Raw genomic sequence first — 23,307 nt, forward strand, 5'->3', positions numbered from 1 at the left:
TCTCGCCATGACTAACTGTACAAAGACTTAATCTCCCTATCTAGGGTCTCCTTGGTTTTAGAGCAATCACCAGCACATGTGTCTAGTATAACTTCTCCAACAGAATAAAGAAGACTTTTTGACTTCTAGGAACACTTTAGTTTCATTTTATTTTTCAGAGTTGACAATTTATATAAAACCTGTGAGCTCATTATATTTTCAGAGTTAACAGTTGCTACATAATGTTGGGTTATTTTTAATTGCATAAACTTTGGTCATTTATTTTAAGAGTTTGATGATACAAAGATGTAAAAGATTGTTCAGAGTTACACAGCTGGTATCACTAGTTGAATTTGAATTCAAGTCTTCCTAATTTAAAGCCCAACACATTCTCTACTACATCTTGCTATTTCTAAAGGCTAGAAAGGAAGGTGATATAAGTTCTATCAATATAATGTTGGAATTAGGGTCAGGGACACCTGAGTTGAAATCCTTCTCACACTCTTATTGGCTGTATGACCCTAGGTAAATCAATTTAATCTTAGTTTTCTCATGTGTAAAATGGGAATAAAATTGACACTTACCTCATAAAGTTGTTGTCAGGATGAAATTGAGATGATGTTTGTAAAGTGATTTGTAAATGTTCTACATAAATACTAGTTATTATATAGTCACATGACATAGAAACATATAGTATCAGTAGAGCCAACTCCAGATTTCCCAACATTCTATGATTAAGATTTTATTTCCTTTAAGATTTATATTTTCATTCCAGTAAAATAATAAAAAATGTGATAGTGTTTAATGGATCTTTTTAATACAAAACCAGGTCTCCCAATTGTAATTTATGAGTAAAACAGTTGGTGGCACCTTTGAAGCAATTGTTGTTTTCCACAGGGTCTGTGCTACCTGAAAATTGACAGACAATTATATTAATATGCAAAACCTGCATATTTACAATTATTTAGACAAATTTTCAGGTACCTAAAATGACTCTTTCTTTGTACAATTATCAAATACGCATTTATAAAGTTGTTTATTTCATCTTCAGGGGGTGAAAAGCAACACAATGACAGATAACTTAGCAAATGAGGCACAATTGTTCCCTTAGAATAGTTGTATTAATAACAGTTTTCTTTTCTCTAAAATGTTAAGGTTTATAAAATACCCTTCCTGTCATAGCTACTCTATGCAGAAGCTAGTGTAATATTATCCCCATTTTATAACTGAAAAGATCTAGTTACTTTCAGAGTCTTGCTTATTCACATATTCCATATATTTCACAAACTATTTTAAAATTTCATAAAAATTATATTCATCCAAAAGTGGAATGGGTTGCCTTAGGAAGTAGTAGATTTCTTCTTTTTTTGTTTTTTTAGATTTTTGCAAGGCAAATGGGGTTCAGTGACTTGCCCAAGGCCACACAGCTAGGTAATTATTAAGTGTCTGAGACCCGATTTAAACCCAGGTACTCCTGACTCCAAGCCAAGGCTGGTGCTTTATCCACTACGCCACCTAGCCGCCCCTAAGTAAATTTCTTCTTAAAGGAGATCTGCAGGCAAAGGTTTGATGATCATTCTACTTGTATTTCCTTTTTTTTTTGCTAATTTTTATTTATAACTTATTTCTGCATCACCTTCTTTATCAAAACAATTCCTTTACCATCCTTTTCACACACCCCCACTGGAGCATTTTATTTGTATATATGTTTTACACCATTAGAAAAACAATTCCAATATTTTTCCTCCTATGTGTTTTCCTCTTGCTTCCTCATGGTCCATGATGCCAGCTGAGGTTGTAAGCACAATGAACCCAAACTGATTGGTGGTAGCAGATTATTCTGCCACTTTTCCAGATCTTTCAAATGAACATCAAATCTGGGGCTGATTATGCCACACTTGTTTAATCTGCTCGTGAAGTTCACAACAATTTTTCCTGCTCTTTGATCATCAATGATCTCAAATTCACCAATGTAACCATGCTTTGTCATCACAGTTAAGAATCAGACAATTACTTTAGAGCATGGCCTAATGAGAACCTGGCGTTCCTCACTTTTCTGCATTGTTGATGCTTTTGAGAGCATCTGCCAGGACATTCATGTGCACCATGGTGGCATCACTGCAAGCAGAAAGAGGATGGGATGGGTGAGCGTGAAGAGATATGGGAAGAATTACCATCCTTTTCTCAGAAAGTTATTAATTGTAACAAAAGGGGAAAGCATAAAAGTTTTTTAAAAAGCAATTTATCAAAACTAATTCAACAATTGTCTAATGCTCTAAGTAATATTCCACATCCATAGTCATCTTCGTCCAAGAAAAAGGGTGAGACATATATCTTCTCATCTCTTCAGAGGCAAATTTGGCCATTATAATTATATGGTTCCATTTTTGTAATCATTTAAAGTCTATTTTCAAAGAAGTTCCTATGTAGGTATAGGATTGGACTTATTAGATATTTTCTGAGGTTTCTTCTAATTATCTATCAATCAATAAACATTTATTAAACACTATATTAAACATTGTACTAAGTATCAGGGATGTAAAAAAGGTATAATACAGTCCCTATTTTCAAGGGGTTTACATTCCACTTGGGGAGGTAATATGTAAATAAACACACATAAGCAAGCTATATATTTGATAAACAGGAAATGATTTACAGAGGAAAAGTATTAGAATTAAGAATGGTTGGGGGCAACTAGGTGGCACAATAGATAAAGCATTAGCCCTGGAGTCAGGAGAACCTGAGTTCAAATTTGGCCTCAGACACTAAATAATTACCTAGCTGTGTGATTTTGGACAAGTCACTTAACTCCATTGCCTTTTAAACACCCACCCAAAACAAAGAATGATTAGGAAGATGACTTCCAGGGTAGAACCAAGATGATGGTGTGAAACTAAAATGCTCCCGGAGCTTTTCTCTACCAAAGATAAATGAACTCTCTGAACTGACATTCAAACTAAAGATACCACCAAGAAAAAGAGAAAATTCAAAGAAGTTTTCAGCACTAGACATCATAGAGGATCTTCAGCGAAGGTCTGTCTCTTTGGGGGGGGGGGGGGAAGGGGAAGTAAAGTTCAGGAGGCAGGAGAGCAGGGAAAGTCAGCTGGAGACTTTTAGCCACAGGGCAAGCAAAGGTCCCAACAGCTTGACAAGAGCAGAGGACCTGGCAGCTAGACAACAAGACAGCCAGGAGGATCTCAACCCCAAACAAAGTCTGAATCCTGGGAATACCAGGGTAAAAGACAGCACTGGGTCATGAACAAATCATCACTAAGTCAGAACCTAGACATAAGGAGGAAATAAACTTCTGCAAAGGCAAGGCCCAGATTGCATAGGCAACATCTTGTTCAACAACAAGACAGGGATCAGACCGCAGCAGCAGCAAAAAAATAAAAAAAAAAAAAAGCTTGGATCTATACTCCCTATACCCCAGGAGCAGAGTTAAAATAACAAAGAGGAGCATAAAATTTAAAAGAGAACTCATTATAGAGAACTACTTTTCAGAGGACAATGATAACAATGCCATGTCTGAAGAAGAAAGCACTCACAGGGAAATTATCAAAATAGTCTATAAATTGGACTAAAATGGAAAAAGTCATTGAAGAGTTTCAAAAATAATTTAAAAACCAAAGAAGAGAGGAAGAAGAAAAATGGGAAAAAATGAAAGTCATGCAGGAAAATTATTTTATTAAAGAAAGATTTTATTTACTTTGAGTTTTACAATTTTCCCCATTCTTGCTTCCCTCCCTCCCACACCCACAGAAGGAATTGTTAGTGTTTACATTGGTTCCATGTTATAAATTAATCTCAGTTGAATGTGATAACAGAGAAATCATATCCTTAAGGAAGAAATATAAAGTATGTTATAGTAAAATTACATTATAATATAATGCTTTTTTTTTCTAATTTGGCAATAATAGTCTTTGGTCTTTTTTCAAAGTCCATAATTCTTTCTCTGGATACAGATGGTATTCTCCATTGCAGATAGCTCAAAATTGTCCCTGGTTGTTGCACTGAAGGTATGAGCAAGTCCATCAGGGTTGATCATCACCCCCATGTTGCTGTTAGAGTGTACAATGTTTTTCTGGTTCTTCTTATCTCACTCAGCATCAGTTCATGCAAACCTCTCCAGGCTTCCCTGAATTCCCAACCCTCCTGGTTTCTTATAGAACAATAGTATTCCATGACATACATACACCACAGTTTGTTAAGCCATTCCCCAATTGATGGACATTCACTTAATTTCCAATTTTTTGCCACCACAAACAGAACTGCTATAAATATTTTTTTGTACAAGTGATGTTTTTACCCTTTTTTATCATCTCTTCAGGGTATAGACCTAGTAGTGGTATTGTTGGGTTAAGGGTATGCACATTTTTGTTGCCCTTTGGGCATAATCAAAAATTACTCTCCCAGAAGGGTTGGATGAGTTCACAGCTCCACCAACAATGTATTTGTGTCCCAGATTTCCCACATCCCTTCCAACATTGATCATTCCTTTCTGATCAGATTGGCCAGTCTGAGAGGTGTGAGGTTGTATTTCAGAGATGCTTTAAATTGCATTTATCTAATAAGTAATGATTTGGGGCAATTTTTCATATGACTATGGATTGTTTTGATTTATTCATACAGGAAAATTATGAAAAAATGACCAAAGAATTCAACACCCTTAAAAAGGAAACACAAAAGGTAATTGAAGAAAATAAAACCCTAAAAATTAGAATTGAACCAATAGAAACCAATGAATCTACAAGACTACAAGACTCTATTCCACAAAATTAAAAGTCTGAAAAAAATTGAAGAAAAGGTAAAGTCCCTTTTAGGGAAAAACACATTGGGGCGGCTAGGTGGCATAGTGGATAAAGCACCGCCTTGGAGTCAGGAGTACCTGGGTTCAAATCCGGTCTCAGACACTTAATAATTACCTAGCTGTGTGGCCTTGGGCAAGCCACTTAACTCCATTTGCCTTGCAAAAAAAAGAAAAAGAAAAAGAAAAAAAGAAAAACACATGTCCTGGAAAATAGACCCAGGAGAGACAATCTACCAATCATCAGACTACGAGAAAGCCTAGATCAAAAAATGAACCTGGAAAACATCATGCAGAAAATTATAAAGGAAAATTGACCATATTTTCTACAACAAGAATACAATATAACCTTTGAAAGAATACACAGAACCCCTCCAGAAAGAGATCCAGGGATGAAAACTCCTAGGTCTGTTATAGCCAAATTCCAGAACTCTCAAATTAAGGAGAGGATATTGTAAACAGCAAAAAGAAACCAATTCAAATACAAAGGAAACACAATCAAACTCCCCCAGAACCTATAAGTCTCAACAATGAAGGATAAGAAGACCTGGAATATCCTATAATGGAGAGCAAAGGACCTGGGATCACAATACCCTGGGAGGAGGGGGATGGAGGAGAAAAAGTGTGAAAGAAAATAGGCATGGGGGAGGGGCACAAATAGTTCAAGAGATGATATAGTTTTGGATGCTACTTTGGCTCATGAGGAAGATTGTGTGAGCTTGAAAGATACTTGAAAAGTGGGTAAGGTAAAAAGTGATTATAATTATACTTTGATATAATTTGAGACAATGATGATTATCAAGCAATAAAGCAAACAATCTGTGATAATACCTTGATAACAATATGAGCTTATCAAGCAATAAAACTGTGATTGATGAGATCTGATTAATAGTACTAGAGTGATAAATAATATCATTGGAAGAGGCACAAACATTTATAATTTTAGAGGGAAAGAAGGGAGATTGTGAATGCTGAGTAAATTTTATTCAATAGATTTAGCCCAGAGAGGGAATAAGATACATTCCCACTTGAGTTTAAATTTTACCTTAATCTACAGGGAAAGGGGAGACTTGGAAAGGGAAAGATAAGGGAAGAAGGGACTGATAAATGGGAAGGCAAAAGAATGAGTGAAAATAAACTGAAAGTTAAATTTTTAGAAGAAAAGTAAAATTTTGATTAGGAGGAATAAGAGAAAAGGAAAGAGGAAAATATAAATGGAGAAAGATAGCATGGAAGAAAATACAATTAGTAACCTTAACTGTAAATGTAAATGGGAAGAACTGTCCCATAAAACAGAAGTGGATAGCAGAATGGATTAAAAGCCAGAATCCTACAATATGCTGTTTACAAGAAACACACTTGAAGCAGAGAAATACACACAGGATAAAGGTAAAAGGTTAGAGCAAAATATATTATGCCTCAGCTGAAGTTAAAAAAAAAAATCTGGGGTAGTCATCCTAATCTCAGATAAAGTAGAAGCAAAAATCAATCTCATTAAAAGGGATAAGAAATGAAAGTACATCTTATTTTTTTTTCCTTTTTTTTGCAAGGCAATGGGGTTAATTGGCTTTCCCAAGGCCACACAGCTACATAATTATTAAGTGTTTGAGGCTGGATTTGAATTCAGGTACTTCTGACTCCAGGGCCTGTGCTCTATCCACTGTGCAACCTAGCCACCTAGAAACTATATCTTATTAAAAGACACCATTGGTTATGAAGCTATATCATTACTAAACATGTATGCACCTAGTGGTATAGGATCCAAATTCCCAGAGGAAAAGCTGAATGAATTATAAGGAGACATAGACAACAAAAGTTTAATAATGGGGGACCTCAATCTTCCTCTCAGAACTAGATAAATCTAACCACAAAATAAGCAATAAGATAGTTAAGAAGGTAAATGAAACCTTAGAAAACTTAGATATGATATATCTCTCTGGAGAAAGCTTAATGGGAATAGAAGAGAAAACACCTTTTTCTCACAGTACATGTCACCTTATATCAAAACTGACCATGTTCTAGGGCACAAAAATCAAATGCAGAAAGGAAAAAATAATGAATACATACTTCTTAGATCATGATGCAGTAAAATAACATGTAATAAAGGATCATGGAAAGATAAACCAAAAAGTAATTGGAAATTAAATAGCTTCATCTTAAACAATAAGTGGATCAAATAGCAAATAAGAGAACTAATTCATAACTATATCCAAGAAAATGATACAAATGAGACATCATACCCAGATTTATGGGATACAACCAAGCAATTTTGAGGGGAAACTATATCTGTAAATGCCTATATGAATAAAACAGAGAAAGAGATCAATGAATTGGGTTCATATAAAAGCTAGAAAAGGAGCAAATTAAAAACCTTCAATTAAACACTAAGTTAGAAATTCTGAAAATCAAGGGACAGATTAGTAAAACTGAAGGCAAGAAAACCATTAATCTCATGAATACAACTAAGAGTTGGTTTTATGAAAAAGCCAATAAAATAGACAAAACTTTGGTTAATATGATTGAAAAAAGAAAGAAGATAACTAAATTACCAGTATCAGAAATGAAAGAGGTGAATTTACCACCAATAAGGAAAAAATTTAAGAGATTTTTTTGGAGCTACTTTCCTGAACTATAAACCAATAATTTGAATAACTTGAGTGGAATTTATCAATATTTACAAATTTCCCAGATTAACAAAAGAGGAAATAAATTACTTAAATAATCTCATTTCAGTAAAAAGACAATTGAAGAAACTGCCTTAAAAAAAGTCTCCAGGTCCAGATTGATTTCCAAGTAAATTCTACCAAATATTAAGGAGCAATTAATTCCTATTCTCCATATTTAAAAAAAAAATAGAGGAAGGTGTTCTGCCAAACTCCTTTTATGACACCAACATGGTGCTGATACCTAAACCAGGAAGAATCAAAACAGACAAATAAAATAACAGGCCAATCTCCCTAATGAATATTGATGCAAAAATCTTAAATTAAATTTAAGCAATGAGACCACAGCAAGTCATTACTAGGATAATACACCAAGATCAAGTAGGATTTATACCAGGTAGGCAGGGACGGTTTAATATTAGGAAAACCCTCAACATAATTGAACATATCAATAGCAAAACCAACAGAAATCATATGATTATCTCAAAAGATACTGAAAAAGCTTTGATAAAATACAACATATATTCCTATTAAAAACATTGGAAAGTTTAGGAATAAATGGAGTTTTCTTTCAAATATAAATAGTATCTATCTAAAACCATCAACAAATGCTATATGTTATAGGAATAAACTCATCAGAGCATTTCCAATAAAATCAGGGGTGAAATAAGGATGCCCATTATTACTATTACTATTCAGTATAGTATTAGAAATGCTAACTGTAGCAATGAAAGAAGAAAAAGAAATTGAAAGAATCAAAATTGGCAATGAGGAAGCAAAGCTTTCACTCTTTGAAAATGATATGATGGTATACTTAGAAAACCTATATGATGGTATACTTAGAAAACCTGAGAAAATCATCTTTAAAAAGTCCTTGAAACAATGAACAAATTCAACAAATTAGCAGAATATAAAATAAACCCTCATAAATCATCAGTATTTCTATATGGACAACAAAGCCCAAGAACAAGAAAGAAAGAGAAATTCCATTTAAACTAACTATAGATAACATTAAATACTTGGGCAACTCTCTCCCAAGACAAACCAAGAAACTGTATGAACACAATTATAAAGCACTTCTCACCCAAATAAAATCAGATCTAAATAATTGGGAAAATATCAAATGCTCATGGTTAGATCAAGCTAATACAACAAAAATGACAATTCTACCCAAATTAAATTACTTTTTCAGTGCCATACCAATCAAACTATTGAATAACTACTTTACCGAGTTAAAAAAAAATAGTAACAGCATTCATCTGGAGCAACAAAAGTTCAAGAACAGCAAGGGAAATGATGAAAAACAATGTAAAGGAAGGTTGCCTAGTTCTACCAGATCCAAAATTATAGTATAAAGTGGCAGTCATCAAAACTGCCTGGTATTGGTTAAGAAACAGAGTAATGGATCAGTGGATTAGGATAGGTTCAAAAGAAACTGCAGTAAATGACTACAACAATCTACTATTTGACAAACCCAAAGGCATCAGTTTCTGGGATAAGAACTCTATTTTGACAAAGATTGTTGGGAGAACTGGAAAATAGTATGGCAAAAACTTGGAAGAGACTCACATCTCATACCCTATATAAAGGACAACACCATAGATAAATTAATAGACCAAGAAATTATCTTTCTGATCTGTGGAAAGGGGATAAATTTATGACCAAACAAGAATTAGATTACATTATAAACTTCAAAATGAATGATTTTTGATTGTATTAAATTAAAAGTTTTTGCACTAATAAAATCAATGCTGCCAAAATTAGAAGGAAAACAGAAAGCTGGGAAATAATCTTCACAACTAGGAGTTCTGATAAAAGTCTCATTTCTAAAATATAAAAGGAATTGCATCAAATTTATAGTTACAAGTCATTCCCTAATTGATAAATGGTCAAAGGATATGAACTGACAATTTTTAAATGAAGAAATTAAGCTATATATAATCATATTATAAAATAATCCGAATCATTATTAATTAGAGAAATGTAAATTAAAACAGCAATGAGGTATCACTTCATAGTTATCAGACTGGCCAAGAGGAGAAAAAAGAAAAAATGATCAATGTTGGAGAGGTTATGGGAGGATTAGGACATTGATGCATTGCTGGTGGAGTTGTGAATGGATCCAACCATTCTGAAGAGCAATACGGAACTCTGCTCAAAAAGCAATAAAAGTTTTCATACTTTGACCCAAGTAATTCCAATTCTAAGTCTATACCTAGAAGAAATTGTTTTTAAAAATGGGAAATGTCCTACATGTTCCAAAATATTCAGAGCAATTCTTTTTGTAGTGGGAAAGAATTGGAAGTTGAGGGGATGCCCATCAATTGGGGAATGGCTAAAGAAGTTCTGGTACATGAATGCCATAGAATATTATTGCTTTATATGAAACCATAAATGCCCAGACTCTAGAGAAGCATGGAATGACTTACAGGATATGATGCTCAATGAAGGAAGCAGAACCAAGAGAACAATGTACACATTAACAACAACATTGTGAGATTCTCAACCTTAATGGAAGCAGCTCCTCTCTGTAGTTCTGAGAGCTAGGACACTGTATTAGACCAGTTATGGTCAATGTTATTGCCCTCCAGAGGAAGAAAAACAAAACAAAACAAGAAAAACCAACCATTCAGAATCCAATGATCACTTCATAAAAAAATTATCTCTTGGGGCAGCTAGGTGGCGTAGTGGATAAAGCACAGGCCCTGAAGTCAGGACTAACTGGCTTCAAATTCAGTCTCAAGACACTTAATAATTACCTAGCTGTGTGGCCTTGGGCGAGCCACTTAACCCCATTTGCCTTGCAAAAACCTAAAAAAACAATTATCTCTTATTGTCCTAATTCATCATACCAAAAATGTAAACATGGTTATCAAAAATATGTTTGTACAATGCCAACCTGTTTGTTGCTAAGGGGAAAGAGGTAGGAAGGGAGGATAGAAGGAAATTTTGTAATTTAAAAATATACATGTGCATATAGAAAAAATAAATAGATAATTTTTTTTAAAAATTATCATTGGTAAAGGGTTCCTATAAAATATGGTCATTTAATTGAAACTGAAGCCAGAGAAGTCAGTAGACAGAGTTGAAGACTGAGATTCTCTGACTCTGAAGCAGTAAAATCCTGACTCTAACCCTGTTCCTCTGGCTCCAAGAATGGTCTTAGTTCCTCTATTCCAAGCCATCTCTCTTTCACTATATTTTGTAGCAGTCAGTCTGCCAGCAGAATATATATATATATATATATATATATATATATATATATATATATATATATATATATATATATATATATACTAATGCACACACATACACACACACACACACACACATATTTTGTCCTTTTATATTGCTAGCACTATGCTAACCATTGAGAAAAGGACAGTTGCCTTCAACTCAAGAGGAAGAAAAGAAATAAAAGAAGTCAGCTATTCAAGACTTATAAATATTCCGGGTTCTGTGATTAGTTCTATAGATATGAAGATAAATACATAATCCTTATCTCATATAATTCACCTTTTTTGGGGGGAAGCAATACAAGATAATAACATGCAAGTAAAAGGTTCTTCAGAGGGAAAGGACTAGTCTTTGGGAAAGGAGAACTAAAAAGGCCTCCTAAAGAAGGTCTTTTTATTATGCTGAGACTTGAAAGAAGCCAGGAGGTAGATATGAGGGGAAAGAATATTCCAGGCATGAGGTACAATCAGTGAAAATTCATAGAATTGCAAAACAGAGTTCTCTTACTAGATCCAGCAAAGTCAGTGTGGCTGAGTTGTAGTATCTCTATAGGGGAATTGAGTAAATGAAGAAGAGAAAGGTAGAAAGAGCCAAGGTTGTATTAGATTTTTTAAATGCCAAATTGAAAACTTTATATTTGAGCCTGGAAGTAGGATCAATGAATCATTGGACTTTATTGAGTCAGACTTTTCATTTACAAAAATTACTCTGGTTGTTTAGTGGAATTTGGTTTGAAAGGGGAGGGCAATTGAAGATGAGAAGATCATTTAGAAGACTGGCAAAAGTGAGATGAGGGTCTGGGCAAAAATGGTAGCTGTGTGAGTGGGGAGAGGGGGGTATATACATATTTGTACACATATATTTGTGTATGGATTCATGTATGTATATACTGTATATGAGCATGTATGTGTATGTATATCTGTGTCTGTATGTGATGAGAAAGATGAAATGACAAGATTGACAACACTGGATATCTGCAGAGAGTACAAGAAATAAGTTGAGGACAACCCCAAAACTATGTGATGACTGGCAAATTGTCAGTGTGCTTTACAGTAATAAAGGGCTAAAAGTATTTATTAAGTATCTACTGAATGCAAGGTCTATGATAACCATACGAATAAAATGGGGACCGGTAAATCTGCAGCATATTTCAATTTGTTAACAAATGCAAAATTCCTATGTGGAGATTTTTTTAGTGCTATGTCTGCAACAATCACAATGAAGTTAAGGAAGATGGTGGAGTATTTGTAGATTATACTGTAACTGCTTCTAATCTGCTAACCACATGGTTAGGTGGAGAAATTATCTGTAATATCAAACTTGTGATATCTTCCAAAATTCCTGAGTAAGTCTAATCTCTTTGTCATTTATAGCCTTCAGCTGTACACTTAATCAATCTTTCGGATTCTTTCAATAATGGTGTTTGAGGAGAGAATTGTTATAAAGGGAGAAACATTGGGCTCTCACTACAAAGACTGCTATGTAGTCCTGAGAATATAGGGCTTAGGGTTTTTGCATAATTTGACATTAATTCTTTTGTTTTTAGAAGAAGGGAGACTGTTGCCTCTGTTTCCCAGCATCTCCCAAGAAACAAGTGTCCTTTGGAAATCAGTTCAAGGAGACAGTCTTGCTCTACATGCATGAACACAGTGGGACCATTATTATTATTATTATTAGGTAAAAAATAAACCTAATCTCCCTGGAGACTAAAATGGGATAAGGGCAAGTGATTCCCTGAGGTGTTGTGGTTTGGGACAACATTTGTATGTTTGCTTTTCTTTTGACTTCAAAGTAAATATTCATTTTACAAAACTAATTAATGTTAAGTTCCTAAAGAAAATCAGAGCACTATTCATTGAAGACTAACAGCAAAGCTGAAGGACACAAGGGGGAGGACTGGAGCTGATAAAGGAGAGAAACTCTGACATTACTTTAGCAATCTTGCAAGTCATTTAACTTCCCTGAGTTTCAAATTCCTAATATGTAAAAAAGAGAACATTACTTGAGCTCTTCCTTAAAAAGGAGATAAACTCGGCGAACTATAATGTAGTTTACAGAGCAGTCAACAAATTTCAATCTATATCGATAATTACTTCCACAATATTTATACTACTTACCTCCCAAAATGAATAACATTTTTCTAAATCCTTCAGAAATTTTTTGGATCATTGTATTACTGATAGTAGTTAAATCATTCAAAGTTAATCATCATACACTATTCCTGTAAGTCTTTTCAGGTTTTTCTGAAAGCACTTTCTCATCATTTCTTATAGCACAGCAGTATTCCCTCATAAACATCAACCACAACTTGTTCAACCATTCCCCAGCTGATGGGCATCTCCTCAACTTCCAATTCTTTGCCAGCACAAAAAAAGAGTTGCTATAAATATTTTTGCATATATAGTTGCTTCTTCTTTTTTAAAAATCTCTTCAGGATATAGAGCTAGTTATAATATTGCTGGGTCAAAAAAGGCATGCAGTTTTACAGTCTTTTGGACATAGTTCAAAATTGTTCTCCAGAATAGTTGGATCAGTTCACAACTTTAACAGTGCATTAATATTCTAATTTTTTCCATATCCTTTCAAATATTTGTCATTTTCCTTTTCTGACATTAGTTAATCTAATTGACATGAAAAAGTATCTCAGGAGGTGTTTCAATTTGCATTTTTCTAATCATTTGATTTAGAGTATTTTTTCATATGATTAGGGACAACTATGATTTCTTCTTTTGAAAACTGCCTATTTATATCCTTTTACCATTTATCAGTTGGAAAATGAAACAATCTTATAAATTTATCAGTTCTCTCTCTATATATATATAGAGAGAGAGATTAGATATAGATATAGATATAGATATAGATATAGATATAGATATAGATATAGATATAGATATAGATATAGATATAGATATAGATATAGATATAGATATAGATATAGATATAGATATAGATAGATATATATTTGAGAAATGAGATCTTTACCAGAGAAACTTGCTGAAGTTTGGCTCGTATGGCATTCAATAAGTAGAGAATTTAGATAGAATTGTAAGTTGTATTATATTGACTTAACCTATAATATTTTTCTAATTATTTAGACCTAACTTCATTTGTTTGAAAAGTGTTCTATAGCTGAAAAAGCTTTTGACTAAATACAGCATCCATTCCTACTAAAAACACTAGTGAGGGTAGGAATAAATGGCTTGTTCCTTAGAATAATAAGCAGTATCTATTTGAAATCATCAACAAGCATTATATGCATTAGGGATAGGCTAGAGGCATTCCCAATAAGATCAGGGTGAAACAAGGTTTCCCATTATCACCACTACTATTCAATGTCGTATTAGAAGTGTTAACCTCAGCCATAAGAGAAGAAAAAGAAATTGAAGGAATTAGAATTGGGAAGGAATAGATAAAACTCTCACTCTTTGCAGATGACATGATGGTATCCCTAGAGAATCCCCAAAAATCATCTAAAACCTTACTAGAAAAAATTAGCAACTTTAGCAAAGCCACAGGATATAAAATAAATCCTCATAAATCCATGACATTTCTATATATGACTAGTAAGATACAGCAGAAAGAGCTAGAAAAGAGAAATTCCATTCAAAGTAACCTCAGACAATATAAAATGCCTGGAAATCTATCTGCCAAGGCAGACTCAAAAACTTTTTGAAGAGAATTGCAAAACACTTCTCACACACAAAAAATCAGATTTAAAAAAGTAGGCAAACATTAATTGCTCATGGATAGGCCAAATTAACATAATAAAATGACAATTCTACCAAAATTAAATTATTTGTTTAGTGCCCTACCAATCAAAATTACAAAAATTACTTTAATAAGTTAGAAAAAAGTTGTAAGTAAATTCATAAAGAGAAATAAAAAGTCAAGAATTTCCAGGGATTCAATGAAAAAAGTGAAAAAGAAGGTGGCTTAGCCTTAACAGATCTAAAATCATATTATAAAGCATCAGTCATCAAAACTTGTAATGACTAAGAAATAGAGTGGTAGATCAGTGGAAAAAATTAGGTGCAATAGCAGGAAATGATTATAGTAATCTGCTGTTTGATAAACCCAAAGAGTACAACTATTGGGATAAAAACTCTCTCTTTGATAAAAGCTGTTGGGAAAACTGGTAGTCAGTATGGAAGAAACTTAGATTAGACCAACACCTCACACTCTGTACCAAGATAAGATCAAAATGTATACAGAATTTGGACACAAAAACTTATAAACAAACCTGAAGATCAAGGAGTAGTTTACCTGTCAGATCTATGGAAAGGGAAGCAGTTTATGATCAAGGAAGAGATGGAGAACATCATTCAAAACAAACTAGATAATTTTGACTACATTAAATTAGAAAACTTTTGCACAGATAAAACCACTGTACAAGATCAAAAGAAATGTAATAAATTGGGAAACAATTTATTCAACTAGTATTTCTGAAAAAGGAATCATTTCTAAAATATACAGAGAATTGAGTCAAATTTTCAAAAAAAAGAAGACAAGCCATTCCCCAATTGGCAAATGGCCACAGGATATACTAAGGCAATTTACAGATGAGGAAGTCAAAGCAATCCATAGTCATGAAAAAATTGCTCTAAATCATTACTTATTAGAGAAATGCAAATTAAAGCATATCTGAGATACCACCTCACACCTTTCAGATTGGCCAATATGACCAGAAAGGACAATGATCAGTGTTGGGAGGATGTGGGAAATTTGGGACACTAATCCATTATTGGTGGTTGTGAACTCATCCAACCTTTCTGGAGAGCAATTTGGAATTATGTCCAAAGGGCAATAAAAATGTGCATACACCCTTTGCCCCAGAAATACCACTACTGGGTTTACACCCTGAAGAGATTATGAAAAAGGGTAAAAACATCAATTGTACAAAAATATTCATAGCAGCCCTGTTTGCAGTGGCAAAGAATTGGAAATTAAATAAATGCCCTCCAATTGGGGAATGGCTGTGGTACATGTATGTCATGGAACACTATTGTTCTATCAGAAACTAGGAAGGATGGGAATTCAGGGAAGCCTGGAAGTATTTGCATGAACTGATGCTGAGTGAGATGAGCAGAACCAGAAAAACATTGTGCACCCTAACAGCAACATGAGGGTGATGATCATACTTAATGGACTTGCTCATTCCTTCAGTGCAACAACTAGGGACAATTTGGGGTTATCTGCAATGGAGAATGCCATCTATATCCAGAAAAAGAATTGTGGCATTTGAAGAAAGACCAAAGACCAAGACTGTTACCTTCACTTTAGGGGAAAAAAGTTATCTTATTAGATAATTTTGTGATCTCTTATACTTTACTTTTCTTCCTTAAGGATATGATTTCTCTCTTAACACATTCAACTGAGATCAATGTATACCATGGAAACAATGTAAAGACGAACAGACTTCCTTCTGAGGTGGGGGGGGGGGGGGCAGGGGAAGGAAGCAAGAATGGGGGAATAATTGTAAAACTCAAAATTAATAAAATCTTTCTAAAGAAGAAAAAAGAAAAGTGTTCTAGGGTTCTATAATTATGTACATTAATTCCTGAATTTGTCTTGTCAGGTAAATCTCAAGTATTTTGTATTGTCTAGAGTTCTTTTAAATGGAATTCTCTAACTCTTCTTGCTGGACTTTGCAATATGTAGAAATACTAATGATTTATTTAGTTTTATTTTATATCCTGTAATTTTGCTAAAGTCCTTAATCATTTCCATTAGTTTCTTAGTCAATTCTCTAGGATTTTCTAAGTATACAATCATATGCTAATAACATGGCTTTGTTTCCTTATTACCCATTTTAATTCCCTAAATTTCTTTTTCTTCTTTTATTGCTATAGCTGGCATTTCTAGTATAAAATGGAAAAATAGTGGTAATAATGGACATCTGATAAGGTACTTTCATCTAAGAGAAGGAAAACTTTAACTAAACAAAGGATACAAGAGATCATAAAAGATAAAATAATTCCTTTTAATTACATGAAAATGCAAGCTTTTGCATAAACAAAATCAATACATCAAAATAAGAAGGAATGCTATTGATTGGTTTAAAACCATCTACACAATAATATCAACAATATAAATGGAAAGAACAAGAAAAATTTAAACTAAAATTTTTTAAATTATAATAATCAAACTTGGGTGAAGAATGAAAATGAATGCTTCTCCCATCTTTGTATAGGTAGGAATCTATGAGAATTGAAAACTGCATATATTGCTAGATTTGGTTTACATGTTGGTTAATTTTGTTGAACTGCTTTTTTTTAATCACTCTTTTAAAATTTCAGTTATAAGGGAGAAGAAAGGGGGTGGCTAAGTGGTGTAGTGGATAAAGCACCGACCCTGGAGTCAGAAGTACCTGAGTTCAAATCTGGTCTCAGACACTTAATAATTACCTAGCTGTGTGGCCTTGGGCAAGCCACTTAACCCCATTTGCCTTGCAAAAAAAATAAGGGAGAAGAAAGGTATATATTTGGATATGACTAATCTAAAACCAAAAGACATGAATAATTTTTATGTGACAGTATTACACAAATGTTATCTACTAGCATTATGGTTATTAATTTTTTGATATTTTTAAGGAATTCAGATATTAATTGAAATGAATTGCTATGCCACTATTCTTTTATATTTAATTTTTTGTACTTTTACAAAAATAAATTCTTTTTATAATGTAATAAAATGTATAAGCATATCTTCTGTAGGCTCACTGAAAGAATGCTTAGTACAAAGTTCTGTAACTATATAACAATAGTAAACCTCATTTTCTTTCCAAATATTTAAAATTTTCTCTGACTAGATCTCTCTATATTGAAAATTTTCATTCCATATATTTTAGAGATTATGAGAGCATTCAGTGTAGTGACCTCTAAATTGTCCTTTGATTGCGATTGCATCAAAAATCTGTATTTTAATGCTCTAGTTCAATATAATTTATTTGTTAACTTCTCAAGGATATTTGAGAATCTGGAATAGCACATTTCTAATTTATCATTTTCACTATCTGAATTTGTTTTTCAGTAGATGCTAAATTTTTTCAACCTGTTGCAATTTTCATGTACAACCTGTATCAATCAATAAATCTAGGTTCCTTAAGAATAAGCCCTCTTTAATTTCTGATAGCAATGACCTGATCTCAGATAACTATATCCTATTTCTATAAATAAATTCATAATTATAATTATGAATTATTATATAATTATTATAATTCATAATCAGAATTATCCACATTTGTATCTGGACATTCAACTATCTCTTCCTCAGTTTGACTTTCCCCAGTGTGTTTTCAATATATTGTGGATCAGCCTAAGAAATTAAATGGGTATTTTGGTGAAGCAGCAGATGACACACAAAGGCCAATACATGACTCAGAAAAAGTTTCAAAACTCAGACATGCATAAAATAAATATATATATATATATATATATATATAGTTGCATACATATTTCATATTGTGTAATATCAACATATTTTAGCTTTTAATATAATAATTCAAAATTCTTTTCTGGTACAAAGGAAAGGTTAAAAATTTTACATGGATTTCCAGATCATGGAGGCAATATTCTCTTAACTCTGGCAATGTGGAAGGGATAACTGTATTTTTGTTTGGAATTCATGTGGATGTTACTTAAGGAAAGCTATTTAGTTCCCTGCTTTAATTTTTGCTTGCATCTTTGTTTCATAACTCATTTTAGAAATATTATTTAGAAATAAACCATTTTCATTAACATTAGACAAATTTAGTAGTGTATGCCAATGTGTCTCTTTACCATTGCTCAGTGAAATAATGGCAATTTGTTCCAAAATTATTTCTGTAAATATTTATCCTATTTATCATGGAGCCAAATCATGGAAGACCTTGAGAGCTCAGCAGAAGAATTTAATTATAATGTAATGGGAAATAGCACAAATCACAAAATGAGGAAATCCTGCAAAAGGATAGTAGTATAATAAAAGCAGTGTTTGAGGTAAATTAGGTAGTTCAGGTCAATTGGAGAAAAATACCTATGTTATAAGGAGACACAACAGGGTGAACATTTTGATAAAACAGAAATAAAGACCTAGCCTAGGATGCTAACAGCCAGATTTTAGCAAAAGATACAAATATAAGAGACATTTTAAGAGGAAAAAAAAAATCCAACAGATGATTGAACAAAAAAAAGGGACATGAAAGAAAGAAAGAAACCAAAAAATCACTCCAAGGTAATAAAGTTGGGTAAAGGGGGCAGAGAGGTGGGGTAGGGGATGACTGTAGTTTGTAGATAAAGCTGATTTAATAAAAACAATGATGGCTTTTATTTCAAACATATGAATGCAAGGTGATGCCAAAACCTCAAGTTTACTAGAAAAAGAGTTGTGGTATAATATAAAGAAATTTACTGGAACATATGCAGGAATATCTTAAACTATGTACTATAGAAACCTACTTTCATAATCCAATTTTTGACATTACAAAGGTGGAAGGATGTTTGTTGTTAAATCATGTTTGACTCTTTATGACATCATTTGAGGTTTTCTTGATAAAAATACTGAGTACTTTCCATTTCCTTCTTCAGTTCATTTTTCTAGATGAAGAAACTGAGGCAAAGAGGGTTAAGTGATTTGTCCAGGATCACATAGCTAGAAAGTGTCTGAAGCCAGATTTGAACTCAGGAGGATAAATCATCCTGATCCCAGGTTGGGTTACACTATCCACTGCACCTGCTAGAGAAATAAATAAATATTAATCCTGTCTATATTTGTCCTATTATGAATTAGTTATTGCCAGGAAAAATGAGATGTTTATTATCTGCTCCAGATAGTATTTAAAACCATTTATATTTCAAGTAGTTGCTTTCATAACTCAAAGTAACACAGACATAATCTGACGAACCCAATATAGGGAAATTCCTACAATTCCTAGCTTGTCAAGGTTACAATGGTAAAGTTTCAGTAATTTTAAAAATATAGAATTTGAGGAGTTCTGCTTTTCAGGAATTTTCAAATCCTTCTGTAATCTCCCTGTAGGCCTAAAGAACCTTGAAAATCAGCTATTAGACTATTGTTTTCCATGCTTCCTTTCAATCTGAATCTTTTCTTGATACGTACCAAAAAAGGTAGAGAAATTAGAGAGAGTTCCAGAAAGACTATGATGGACCAAGGAGTATATGAATTCCATATGATTATAATACTGTTGTTCATTATTGAACTTTCAGAATATTCTTATATGATTCAGCTCAATGTAATGGCTAATGTAATTAGCCTCTCAAATATTCTCCAAAATTCCCTCTGAAACTCTCCTACTTTTCATTATGTTATTAACTAAGTAATTTACCTTATGTGAAGTTCTTATCACATCACTACTTTGTTCACCATTCATCAGCAGCTGCCTATCTCATAGAGTAAAAATACAAAATCATTGGTCTTCCATTTAACTTTCTGCACTTCTTTCACATTAATGTCCTCACTGTCTTATGCTTATCTATGCACAAACCTGTTCCTTGCATGTCTATTGACTTGAATTGGCTGAATTACTCAACTCTATGCTTTCATTACCCCAGATTACCCACCCTTACCAATCTTGTCTTGTTATACCCTCAGACAAAATGACTAGTATATAATCGGTACTTGATAATTATGTGTTGACTTAGGATCATGAGGTCATACATTCTAAGCTTGATTCTGCCTCCATGACTGAAACAGATTTTATCTACATTTTGTTAACATGTGCCACTAAATACAACCATACAAAAACTGTCCTTGAATAAGAAAAACATGACCTTCATGTATCTGCTACAGCTCTTATGTGTGAGATCTGGGACTGTTTGTGATATAACTGCAGTTTCAGAACCAATGCACACTTAGACCTCAATAAATTAAGTTAGTATGTCTTCTACCATTATTCTCTTGTCAGAGAGAGAAACCCCTTTTACACCCCCAAGGGCAAGTTAGCTTTTTTCATAGCTTTCTGCAAGGTAACATGTGGAGCTATCAAATGAGATTATAATTGTAAAGGGGGCAGCTAGGCAGCACTGTGGATAGAGAGCACTGGTCCTGGAGTCAGGAGGACCTAAATTCAAATCTGGTCTCAGAACTTGACTCTTCCTAGCTGTGTGACTTTGGGTAAATTGTAATCCTGATTGCCTCACTTCCAGGGCCATCTCCATTCATCCTAATCCATAGCTGGCCATTGGACCAGATGGTTCTAAAGGAGAAAGTAAGGCTAGTGACTTAGCAAAACACCTCCTCACTAAAATTCAGTTCGCTTGTTTGTCATAGCATCACCTCCCCTGCTACTGTAGTCTTCTTCAAGAATGAAGGACAACCATCATCATCATGCATCAATTATAAAGTGCTTAGAACAGTGCCTAGCAAATACTAAGAACTATAAAATGTTCATCATCATCATCTTTTTTTTTTCAAAACAGGAATTGCATTTAGAAAGAGGAGAAGCAATTAAGACCTTTATGCCATTCTTAGAAACTATCTGGTTCCACAGAATGCATTTTCCCAATTTGCCTCGTGAAGGTCACTTAACTTTGGTCCTAGAATTCCACAGCTACTTGAAGCTATGCTCAGTATATTTACAAAACATTTCATCTCTTCATTGTAGAAATGTTTATATAGCACTAGTACAAAAGGACCTTGGTGAACAAAAATTTGAATTTCCTCACAAGTGTAAACAGATGGGGGGAGGGGGGAATCTGCTATTAATCCAAGCTAACATCTGCCAAAAATTGTATCCTAACTGAAAGGTTGTCTTACTGGAGGCAGATACTGTCATCAACTTTCAGATAATTAATTTAAGTAGGCAAGGAGCAGTTAGTTATACAATTAGCAACAGCATGGGGATTTTTGCTACATCTGTTAACTACTGCCAAGAGAGCCAGTTTTCTTTACAAAATGAGGTGAGTTCAAAGATCAGATATTCTTAAAGAAAGTAATGAGACATATAGAAATATCTGGTGTTGCTTAACACAGAGACAATCAAATATAAGACTGAAGATTCTGTCTCGTTATTAATTCATCCATCTGCTTAATTTAAGCATTTATTAAAATTTTATCATTAGTGAAGGATTGTTGGGGAAGGGAAAGTAGGAACAAAGACATCAGACAATCTTTTCCTCAAGAAGTTTACAATATAACAGGATTGATAAAACATCTACGCAGATTAAGATACGATAATTACAAAAGAGAAATACAAAGTGCTGTGAAATCAAGTTAAGAGTTCATTTCCTTTTTCATGATAGTACTGTTATTTAGAAATGCCAAAATATTGTAATATCTAAGAGTTTTTTGCCCTTCTCAAATTATCAAATAAGATCAAACAATTTATTGTCTGGTGCCCCTATATCATGACCTTTGTTGGGCCTTTAATTTCACTGATATAATAAAACAGATCATAATTTCTCTATATCTTTTAATCCCATATGATTATTGCACATATCTTTCCATAAAGAATCCCTTGAGAATTCATCAAATGCATTGAAAGCTTTCCACTGGTTCTTTTAATAGTCTGAAGATACCAAAGTATTACTCAGACTATCTCCCATTTTTGAGATACATGATGGATGGCTAACCTTTTCTGGTCACATGTGTTTTTAAGGATATTGTTGATAATATGCTACATCTATTTATATCCACTATCCATCTTTATATCATTCATTGGATTATTCATAATCATTCATGTTGTTCCTTGCAATATATCATATTGAGAGAAGATTAGTATTAAAAATATGCTTTTGCAAAGCATGCAGTTTGAAATCATCGAAAGCACTACATAATATTACAAAACTAATGTAAGGCAATTTCTTTCTTTTCTATTCTGGACCTGCTTTATTATCTACTTATATCACTCTTTTAAATCAGTGGTGAACTCCCCTGTATAATTGTTCATCTAGTTCACTGTGCCACCTAGTTACCCCTTAAAGCATTGATGCTTAATCTTTTTATGTCAAAGATTCTTATTTAATCTTGAGGGTCTTCCCCTTCCCAAAGCAATCTTCTGCAAAAGCAAATTAAACTCTCTTTTGTCTCCATTCATATCTAGCTTTTAACTTACTGAAAGGGTCTTTCCTCAGACATACCTGTACCTGGGGGAGATCTTAGATTAAGAAGACCGGAGTCCTCTGACCTATGTCTTTGACACTAGACTCAGATGATCTGGATAAGAGAGTGAGGATGATGACTTTGCACAGCCTTATTCCACTTAAATTCAGTTCACTTGCAAGTTAAGACATCACTCTCCTGATGTCCCTTTGAGAATGAAGGACAAACAACAGCAAATCTATAGATTCCTTATCACAATATTTTTTTTTGGTTTTTGTAAGACAATGGGGGGGGGATTAAGTGACTTTCCCAAGGTCACACAGCTTGGTAATTAAGGATCTGGATTTGAACTCATGTCCTCCTGACTCTAGGGCTAGTGCTCTATCCACTGTACCACCTAGCCGCCCATCTCAATAATTTTTAATGCTAAAATAGAATACAGAGGCTCACAAGACAAATTAACTCTATTGAAATAGTTATCAAAATATTGAAAGATAAGGGTATCAATTATAAATTGTTCTTTTTTTCCTGCTTTGTTTTTTCACTGTGGAAGGTACACCAATGTGAATTTCCTTTAGGTTTTCA

At 33.4% G+C, this 23,307-nt stretch overlaps 1 long non-coding RNA gene and 1 pseudogene across 1 annotated transcript in view; both read right to left on the reverse strand.

The window, feature by feature from the left end:
- Positions 1-812: 812 nt before the first annotated feature.
- The window catches only part of LOC141489731 (uncharacterized), a 164,438-nt gene continuing 141,943 nt past the window's right edge, over positions 813-23,307 (reverse strand). The window contains exon 3 of the long non-coding RNA XR_012468975.1: positions 813-888. This is a non-coding gene — a long non-coding RNA (uncharacterized LOC141489731). The remainder of the gene's footprint in view (positions 889-23,307) is intronic.
- LOC141489730 (small ribosomal subunit protein uS8-like) lies at positions 1,698-2,087 on the reverse strand (annotated as a pseudogene).

This window comes from Macrotis lagotis, chromosome 5 (genome assembly GCF_037893015.1).
Source record: "Macrotis lagotis isolate mMagLag1 chromosome 5, bilby.v1.9.chrom.fasta, whole genome shotgun sequence".
NCBI lineage: Eukaryota > Metazoa > Chordata > Mammalia > Peramelemorphia > Peramelidae > Macrotis > Macrotis lagotis.